Source organism: Rhinopithecus bieti, unplaced genomic scaffold (assembly GCF_001698545.2).
Source record: "Rhinopithecus bieti isolate Rb0 unplaced genomic scaffold, ASM169854v2 scaffold_41779, whole genome shotgun sequence".
Classification (NCBI taxonomy): domain Eukaryota; kingdom Metazoa; phylum Chordata; class Mammalia; order Primates; family Cercopithecidae; genus Rhinopithecus; species Rhinopithecus bieti.
In genome coordinates this window covers 806,558-816,177 of record NW_016817334.1, presented here as the reverse complement: position 1 = coordinate 816,177, position 9,620 = coordinate 806,558, and the positions used below count along the sequence as shown (strand labels likewise).

The 9,620-nt window shown below is 37.1% G+C and overlaps 2 protein-coding genes across 4 annotated transcripts in view; one reads left to right on the top strand and one right to left on the bottom strand.

Moving 5' to 3' along the window:
• The window catches only part of LOC108517841 (centrosomal protein of 44 kDa), a gene marked incomplete at its 3' end in the record, with an annotated part of 19,738 nt that extends 12,711 nt beyond the window's left edge, over nt 1-7,027 (bottom strand). The window contains exon 1 of the mRNA XM_017855954.1: nt 6,938-7,027. The remainder of the gene's footprint in view (nt 1-6,937) is intronic.
• FBXO8 (F-box protein 8) overlaps nt 6,814-9,620 on the top strand; it is a 54,536-nt gene continuing 51,729 nt past the window's right edge. For 2 of the 3 annotated variants that reach the window (XM_017855959.1, XM_017855958.1), the window contains exon 1: nt 6,839-7,671. The gene's annotated coding sequence lies outside the window, so the exon portion shown is untranslated. Of the gene's footprint in view, nt 7,672-9,620 lie in introns of all 3 variants that reach the window. The other variant, XM_017855957.1, reaches the window with a different exon arrangement.

Sequence of the window (9,620 nt, the reverse complement as noted above, 5' to 3'; positions counted from 1 at the left end):
AAAAAAAAATTATTACTTTAAATTTTAATAATTAAGGGCTCTCAAAAGACATGGAATGGCTGAAATGGATAATAAAAACACCACCCAACTATATGCTATCTACAAGAGACTCTAACATTTAAGGACACACATAGGCTAAAAGTGAAGGGATTAAGAAAGATACTCCATGCAAACTATAACCAAAAGAGAGCAGGGCTGCTATCTATATCTATATCAGACAAAATAGACTTTAAGTCGACAACTGTCAAAAGAGACAAAGAAGGCATTATATAATAGTAAAAGGGTCAATTCAATAGAAAGATATAACAACTAAAAATACATATGCACCCAACATCAAAGCACCTTAAAATATACAGCAAACACTCATAGATTTGAAGGAAGAAATAGCTATCAATACAATATAGAAGGAGACTTGGATACATCACTCTCTGTAATGTACAGGTCATCCAGACAGAACGCCAAAAGCAAACATTGATAGAGTTGAAGGAAGAAATAGATATCAATACAATATAGAAGGAGATTTTGATACATCACTGTCTATAATGTACTGGTCATCCGGACAGAATACCAACAAGTAAATCGCAAACTATACAACACTTTAGACCAAACAGACCTAACATGCATATACAGAATATAAGACCCAACGATAGCAAAATAATCATTCTTCTCAAGAGCACATGAAACATTTTCTATAACTGATCACAGCCTAGGTCACAAAACAAGTCCTAACAAATTTAAGAAGACTAAAAACATTCTAAGGACTTTGATCACGATGGAATAAAACTAGAAATCAATAATAGAAAGAAAATGGGAAAATTCACAAATACAGGGAAATTAAATAACATTATGAAATAATACTGGGTCAAAGAAGAAGTCAAAACAGAAATTATAAAATATCTCAAGACAAACAATAATAAAAACACAGTATACCCAACTATATAGGATGCAGTAAAAGCAGAGTAAGAGAAGTGTTTATAGCAATAAATGGATTAAGAAGAAAGAGGCAGGACATGGCGGCTCACGCCTATAATCCTAGCACTTTGGGAGGCTGATGCAGGCGGATAATGAGGTCAAGAGATAGGGACCATCCTGGCCAACATGGTGAAACCCCGTCTCTATGAAACATACAAAACTTAGCTGAGCGTGGTGGTGCACACCTGTAGTTCCATCTACTCGGGAGGCTAAGGCAGGAGAATCACTTGAACCCAGAAGGCAGAGGTTGCAGTGAGCCAAGATCATCGTGCCACTGCACTCCAGCCTGGTGACAGAGCGAGACTCTGTCAAAAAAAAAAAAAAAGAAAGAAAAGAAAGGTATCAATAAACAACCTAACTTTACACCTCAAGGAACCAGAAAAAGAACAAACTAAATCCAAAATTGGCAGAAGGAAGAAAATAATAAACATTAGATCAGAAATAAATGAAATAGAAAATTGAAAAACAATTTTAAAAATTGACAAAACTAAAAGTTCCTCTTTTGAAAAGACAAACTAAATCAGCAAATCTTCGGCTAGACTTTAAAACTATAAGACTCAAATAAAATCAGAAATCAAAGAGGAGCCAACTGATCCCACAGATATAAAAAGTATCATAAGGGACTATTATGAACAATTACATGCCATCAAACTGGACAATCTAAAAAAAATGGATGAATTCCTAGAAAACTATAACTTACCAAGACTGAATCAAGAAGAAATAGAATGCCTGAATAGACAATAACAAAAAAGGAGATTGAAGGAATAATCAAAAATTCCCACAAAGAAAAGCCAAGAGCCAGACACCTTCTAGCAAACATTTAAAGAAAAATTAATACAAAACCTTCTTAAATATATCTTAAAAAAAAAAAAAAAAGAGTGAACAGTTCCAAAGACATTCTGAGGCTTGCATCACCCTGACACCAAAGCCAGACAAAGACACTACAAGAAAACTACAGTCTAATATATTTGATGAACATAGATGCAAAAATCCTCAACAAAATGTTAGCAAACCAAACACAACAGCACACTAAAAGAATCATATACCATGACCAAGTGGGATTTTTCTTTGTGGTATAAGGATGGTTCAACACATGACAACCAACCAATGTGATATACTGCATTAATAGAATGAAGGATAAAACTCACATGGGTATCTCCACAGATGCAGAAAAAGCACTTGACAAAATTAGATACTCTCTCATGATAAAAACTTTCAATAAATTCGGTATGGAAGAACCTTATAGCAAATTAGGTAAAGGAAGAACAAAATAAAGTCCATTTATGAGAAGCCCACAGCTAACATACTTAAAGGTAAAAAACTGAAAGCTTTCCCCCTAAGATCAGGAACAAGGCAAGGAGAGGCTACTTTAGCCTCTCCTATTCAGTGTAGTATTTTAAGTTCTAGCCAGAATAACTAGGTAAGAAAAAGAAATTAAAAACATCCAAATCAAAGAGAAGAGGTAAAATGATTTACCTGTTTGCAGATGACATGATCTTATATGTAGAAAACCTTAGGGACCCCAACAAAAATGTGAGAATAAACAAATTTGGCTTTAAAAAAGAAGGAAATCCTGCCATTTGCAACAACATGGATGAACCTGAAGGACGTTGCGCTAAGTGAAGTAAGCTAAACACAAAAAGACAAATATTGTATTATCTCAATATATGTGAAATCTAAAATAGTCAAATACAAGCAGAGAATAGAATGGTGTTTATAAGGGAATTTGGGGAGAACAAAATGAGGAGCTGTTGTTCAAAGGGTACAAAGCTTCAGTTATGCGAAATAAACAAGATCTGGAGGTACAACCCAGTGTCTGCGACTAGCAATATTGCATTCTTAAAATTTTGCTAAGAAGTTAGATCTAATGTTAAGTGCTCTTATCACAAAAGGTGAAAAAAAGATGGGTAGAAGGAAACTTTTCAAGGTGTTGGCATTGATTTCTTATAGTAATAACAGTTGGATGGTTTTACCATATCTACTTATCTCCAAACAGAAATTGTATACATTAAATGTCTATAGCTTTTTGTATGTCAATCAGACCTCAATAAACAGGTTAAAAAATGAAGCAGCGCCAGATCCCTGCACATACACCTCTAAAAATAGTCCCTTTGTATATAAAGCAACCCAAATTTTCCCCTTCTGAGTGTGTTATCTACTTAAAGGCCTGGACTACAAAATCCAAGTTTTCACTTTTCACCCAAAGTTTTTCCTTCTCACACACAGAATTTTGTCCTTCAGTGAGCAGATGCAAGAGAATTTCAGAAATTACCTTTAAATACTACATTCTTATCTATACCTGCTATTACCAGCTCTACCTAATTCATTTCATCTTCTTTCTTCTCATGAAATTATAGAAACAGAAAGGTTAAATTACTGTAAAACACTTGAAAACATATTGTCAGCATGAAATAATTATAATTATCCTTTAATAAATTGCACCTTCTGAACAATTTTCGTCACTTTTTGATCTTCGTGTATTAATAAGTTACTACATGTAAATCATAACCAGAAGGGAAAGTCAAAACATTCCATCTACCAAGTAATGATGAAAAATAGAATGTGTGTGATTTAGTTAACTTAAAATATTATGGAAAGCAACAAATAACAGAAATGGTATCCGGGATAAATTTCCTGGACCTGGACAAGGATGTTTGGTGATATCTCAAGCTCTTCAAAACCTTTGCATATGCCATTTTTTCAAGCTTGAAAAGATACAGAGCAACTCCTTCCCTCTCCCATTCTCCATCTGGCTAATAGCCCTCAGCATCCTGCTTAAATGTCACAACCTCAAATAAGTCTTAGATCCCAAACTAATTAATCCTCCTCATTAATTTTCTCTAATAGACCCAGTTCTTTTCCTTCTTCGTACTTATCATAATAAAGAACCAAAATCTGTGCCTAGGGACCAAAATAGCACTCTACCTGAAAAGCAACACTCACCCTTGTAATTTCTCAGCTTTATTTCAGAATGAGCTGGGTTACTACCTGGGGTCCCAAAACGACCTATATCCCAATGGCCTAGAAGCAGAAGGAATACACTCATTCCCACTCTTGATGTTGATTCTTCACTTTAATTTAAAGCAACCACCATTGTCACTCAAGATGTTTTGCAGTCATCGGTCCCAAACTCCTGCTGGTTGGCCAAGTAGAAAAGGTGAACAGGGAAAAAAGGGCAAGAAATTCAAAATATCTACGCTTTTCACAGAAAGAGTAAATTGGTACAATTATTTTGGAAAACTTTTTGGCGATACCTACTAAAAGCTGACATACATAGGGCCTATGAAACAGGAATATGACTCTGAAGAATGTACACAACAGAAAAACATATACGCGAACCAAAAGATTTGAACGAACTGAGACTTTAAACAAAATGATTCATTTTTTAAAAACTACCCCAAAAGTAATAGCATGGAGTTTATTTCTAAATGACTAAATTTCTTGCATGGAGTGGGGCTTTCATTAGATTTTCAAAGGAGATTTTTCCCAAAGAAGAGGCATAAGTAGGTATATAAACGATTAAGAACCTTTGCTAGAAGGAGATAGGCTTCTGAACTATAAAAGTCTAGTCAGCCAGTAAGGTGAAACTCAATAAGTTACATAAAAACATCTACCACAACTGTCCATGGACACTTCATAGAAGAAAAGTAATACATAACAATACCTTGAGTAATGAACCCTTTGAAAATGAAGCTCCTTTAAAATGAAGGCATTACATAAAATGAAAACAGAACAATTCATAAATCAGGTGAAGCTGGGTTAGCGTTTTCCTTCAATTCACATTCCCCAGCTGTCCAGGATACAAATCATCCCTTTACACACCTTTTCTCTATCTTTAAATAAGGACAGGTAAAAAGGCTAGCAATTTACAAAATCCTAAATTTAGTAAGCTTCCTACTTTAAGCCCCTAGCCACTTATTTCCATAGCTATTTCCCCAGGGTAGAGCAACTGCTCCCTCTCTTTATGAACCTTTCTGTTTCTAGTCAGTTCTCCTTTATCAACATGGTAGGGAAGAGCTTATTGAATATACTTTTATAGACTTGTGCATGCACATTTTAGTCACTATTTTTCAGCCAATCAATTACTTCAACTAAACATTTACATTTTTAGTCGGAGATAATTTTAGGTACTGTCAAATGGGAGCTAACTAGAAAAAAGAGAGTCATCCTGAAATCACATTATACAAAACACTGGCTAAGAAGGTAAATCCTCTTTAGTATCCTTTAGGATGACTGAGGGTGGATGGACACACGGAAGTCTAAAAGAGATTTCCCAAGATCAGCCTTGACTTTCCTGAAAAACACAAAGTGAGGACTACTCTGGCCTTAACTGCAAAAAATGTATTCTTGGATTTTGCCACTGGCCAATATAGTAGGTCTGAGCTTCTTTCAGGTTCCAGACCCATCTATTTTAACACAATTCTTCTAGGGATACCTTCTTCTCATTATGACACTGTGTAACTTTAACGTAAATTCTATGTCTTTCCAGACTTCCTTTAGTCCTTCCAGATGAATATTCCATTTTCCCAGTGCAAGTAATTTTGTTTTATGCAACACTTTATGATATTTTCTCACCTTTCCTTTTTCTGACATCTTGGAAAACATTTCAGTGTCTCTTACATGATTTTTACCTCTGGTAATGAAATTTCTGACAACAAAGTGTCTGTCTTCAGTACCAGCAGAATAAATATTTTGAAGAGTAATACAAGTAGAGCTTGTGAAGGAGGTAAGTGATAGGAGACAGAAAAATAAAGGGATTTAAAATTGGGATTATTACAGAATAAAATTACAGCTACTGCTCTACATTCTCTTAAAGGGTTTTACTAAGTCTATTATAAAATTCAAAAGTCCTAAAAACAAGACATTAAAAGAAGCCAATCTATTATGTACATTTTAACACCTTACTTTCATTAATGAAAATACTTTTAAAATTTAACATTTTCAACTTACAGCACTGATCAAAGGAAAACTGAGGAAAAAAGGAGATACCACTCAGCTTGCAGCATAGATTCAATAATAAAGCTCTCAATATCCCTTTTTAGCTTCTTTCCTTGTCTACGAGTCAGATCTGCGCAACTGAACTTGTGGGAGAGGTTGTGAAAATGGTGTACTCTAGCAGTTTAAGATTTTCAACATCTCTCAATCTCGTTGTTAGAGGTCATTAAAACAGTGCCTCCCAATACAATGTCACTGGACCAGAGTGATTTTTGTTTAGAATGAAGCAACTACACTGACTTTGTTAATAGTCAATGGCTAAGAGTTTGTGACATAGCACATAACGCGCGATATTATCTAAAAACGCGTATCAAAAACAGAAAAGATGAGAAAAAAAGTTTATGAAACTACAAAAGATACTAGGGAAATAATTCTCTAAGCGATAGGAGGGAGGTCACAGAAAGGCAAAGCACTGAGAAAGCTGGGTGGGAGTGGGGAGGAGTAAGGGACAAGTAAAGAGTTCAGTGGGACTGCTGTGTTCACATACACAATTAAAAGGTCTGCAGATAATTTGGGGCGGGGGGGAAGCGCCATAATTCCAGAGTAAAAGAGAGTAACAATTTCAAGACTAACTTATTATAGTGAGGGAAAAATCTGTAGCCTTCAATAAAGGTAGAGAAATATTTGAAAAGCTGGGGAAATGCAAAAAAGGAAAACACGAACTGCTGTCAGGAGCCGGATGTATCCTCACCCCAGAGGATCCAATAGCAATCAGTAAGCCTGTAACTTTCCAACCCTAAGTCACAACCTAATTCTGACAGGATGAGCTGCCAGGATACTTCCCACTTCGTTGACTAAAAGCTTACACTAGTTGGGTATATGAGTAAAGCTCCCCTCCCGCCACTTGATTTAAAAGAATGAAAAGGCGAACCCAGTCATTCGTCCCCGCCCAGGGTCTCTATAAGGGCGGCGGAGAGAGGCGACCTCTGCCCAATACAGAGCGCAGCCTTGCCGTCTCCTCGGGGCTCACCCAGCAGCCACCAGCAAAGAAGCCGGTTTCAAAGGCCCAGCACCACAGGGACAGGAGGAGGGAGCGTATGCAACCATTGACAATCACCAGAGTCCAGCCTCCCGCGACAAGTTGCTACAGCCAAGCGCCTGCGCCCAGACACGCTTGTCGCGCCGACCGTTTGTATCTGGAATTGTGGGTTCCTGCCCGCCACGCACCGCGGTAAGACCTTCAAAGCTGCGGGCTTCTCTGCGCTCCAGGATTCCTCGCTGCAGATTCCACACCGCGTTCGTCAAGACTCCTGTGAAAAGCGACTCTGCTGAGAGCCTTCTCAATGGCCAGTCCAATTCTAACTTGCAGCTGAGAAGTTTTTCTGATCTTGATGGTCAGAGGGGCTCGTGCTGCGAAGTGAGAAACAAGGAATCTATAGCGAATTGTAAACAACGGAAATAAAAATGAGTCTCAGTTAAGAGTTGGAGCCTAACGTCACTTCCGGCAACAATAGGAAACGTCAAAACTAGGGCAGTCGGCATTTCTGGCTCCTGCAGCTGGAGGTGCCCTGAGTTCTGAGGGTCGTAGTGCTGTTTCTGGTATTCTCATTGCGGTCACCTCCACCGGTGTGGACAAGTAAAGTTTGAACCGGCTTCTCCATGGCCTGGGCACCAGTTCCCGGCTGAGCTATTTTCTTTTTGGCTAAAAGCCCCCGCCCAGAGGCCGATTCGTCGCGGCGGCGGTGGAGATCGCAGGTCGCTCAGGTACAGGAGTCAATCTAAATATTTCAGATCTCTTGCCCTTTCCCTGTTCACCTTCACTTTTCTTGAAAATAAAGACAACCAGTGCTTGCCAGTTGGCCGAAACTGGCCGACCAGCAAGAGTTTGGGACCAATGAGAGTGCAAAGCATCTTGAGTGACAGCGGTGGTGGCTCATTAAAGTGAAGTATCAGTGTCAAGAGGCGGGACTGGGTGTGTTCCTTCTGTTTCTAGGCCATTGGGGTGTAGTTCGGTTTAGGACTCCAAGTAGTAACCCAGTGGCGTTGTGAAATAAACCTGAGAAATGACAAGGGTTACTTTCTTCAGGTCCAAGTGTTGGTTTTCGGGTCGAGTGTTATTTTGGTTCCTAGACACAGTGTTTGGTTCTTTACCACTTTCCAGTAATAATGAATGCAAATACAAGTATAGTTAGGATCACGATGGATTGCTAGCTGCTACAGTAGTCAAACTTCGGTTATATAAAACTTGGCAAGCTTTTATTTGTTTCTCAGCGGCTGTGTTCTAATCTCTTAGTAGGTTCTCAACGAATAATATTTATTTGGCAAAATTACATAAATTGATCCCATTCCTCGGTCATTTAATTTTTTTACTTTTATTTTTAGGTTCTGTATTAATTTACAAATAAAATAATTGATTCTACTTGTTTTACAAGTAAAATATTCATTTTCAAGGGTCCTAGATGTATATCCCCAAATGAATATATCATGATTTTTATTACTGCAAAGTGAAGACAATTTATGTTTTCTCTTTCAGTTTTCCTTTTCCTTCTTTTAGTGTTTGAAGTAATATATTTCTGAGGTAGGAGCTCTACACACTCCTCAACTCTACCCTTCACGAAAATGATATACGAAATAGAGTAGGTTTCAGAATAAAGAATAGATAAGTTTTATTTTTTTTTTCATATTTTGTCAGAAATGCATCTTTAGCCAGTTAACCTGACAATATGTCTGATGAGGTACTTCATTAGTTGTCTTGCTGGATAACAAATTACCCTCAAATTTACCCCAGCTTAAAACAACAAATATTATCCGTTTCTGTACGTCACGAATTAGGGTGCATTTGTAACTTCATTTAATAATAACTTAGAGCAAATTAACTAATATTACTTGGGGCCCTTGGATCAATTGAAATACTTCCATCCACAAAACATTGTAATAACTTCTAGGTAATACAAAACGTTGGTCATAATTTATTACATATGACCACTTTAATGGGGAATGTGTGTTCACTGTTGCGGGATTAAAAGATATTTTCCTCATTTTACAATATGAAAACATTGAATTACCAAATCTTTAATCACAGAATGTTGAGATTAGTCATTCAGATTTGTAACTTTGTGGTTTATTGTTTAACCAACTGCTATTGTGCCACTAATTTTTTCCTCATTTTGATTCAAATTTGGAAACTGACACTATTCCATTGACTGACCCATGATAATGCATCAAAATCATTAATACTAAAGTCTAAGAATTATGCATTTAACTTGTGTTTCTTTTTCTTGAATTATTTTACTTAAATAATTTGTTAAGCAATTTCAATGAAATATATCTATTTCTGGACATTTATGTTCACTTTCTTTTCGTTTTGCTCTCATTGTTTTCTGACAAATTTCTTGACATAGCTCTCTAATAAACTGAAACATTTTTGGCTGACTTGAATAAATTTATATCATATTTGGGGCAAGTACTTTTTTTGAGACAGATTTTTATTCTGTTGCCTAGGATGGAGTGCAGTGAGGCCAACAAGACTCACTGCAGCCTTGACCTTCTAGGTTCAAGCAATTCTCCCTCCCACGTCAGCCTTCAGAGTACCTGGGACCACAGGTACACGCCATCATGTGTGGTTAATTTTTTTAAATTTTTGTCTGACTGTGCTGCCCAGGCTGGTCTTAAACTCCTGATCTCAAGCGATCCTCCTTTCACAGCCTCCCAAG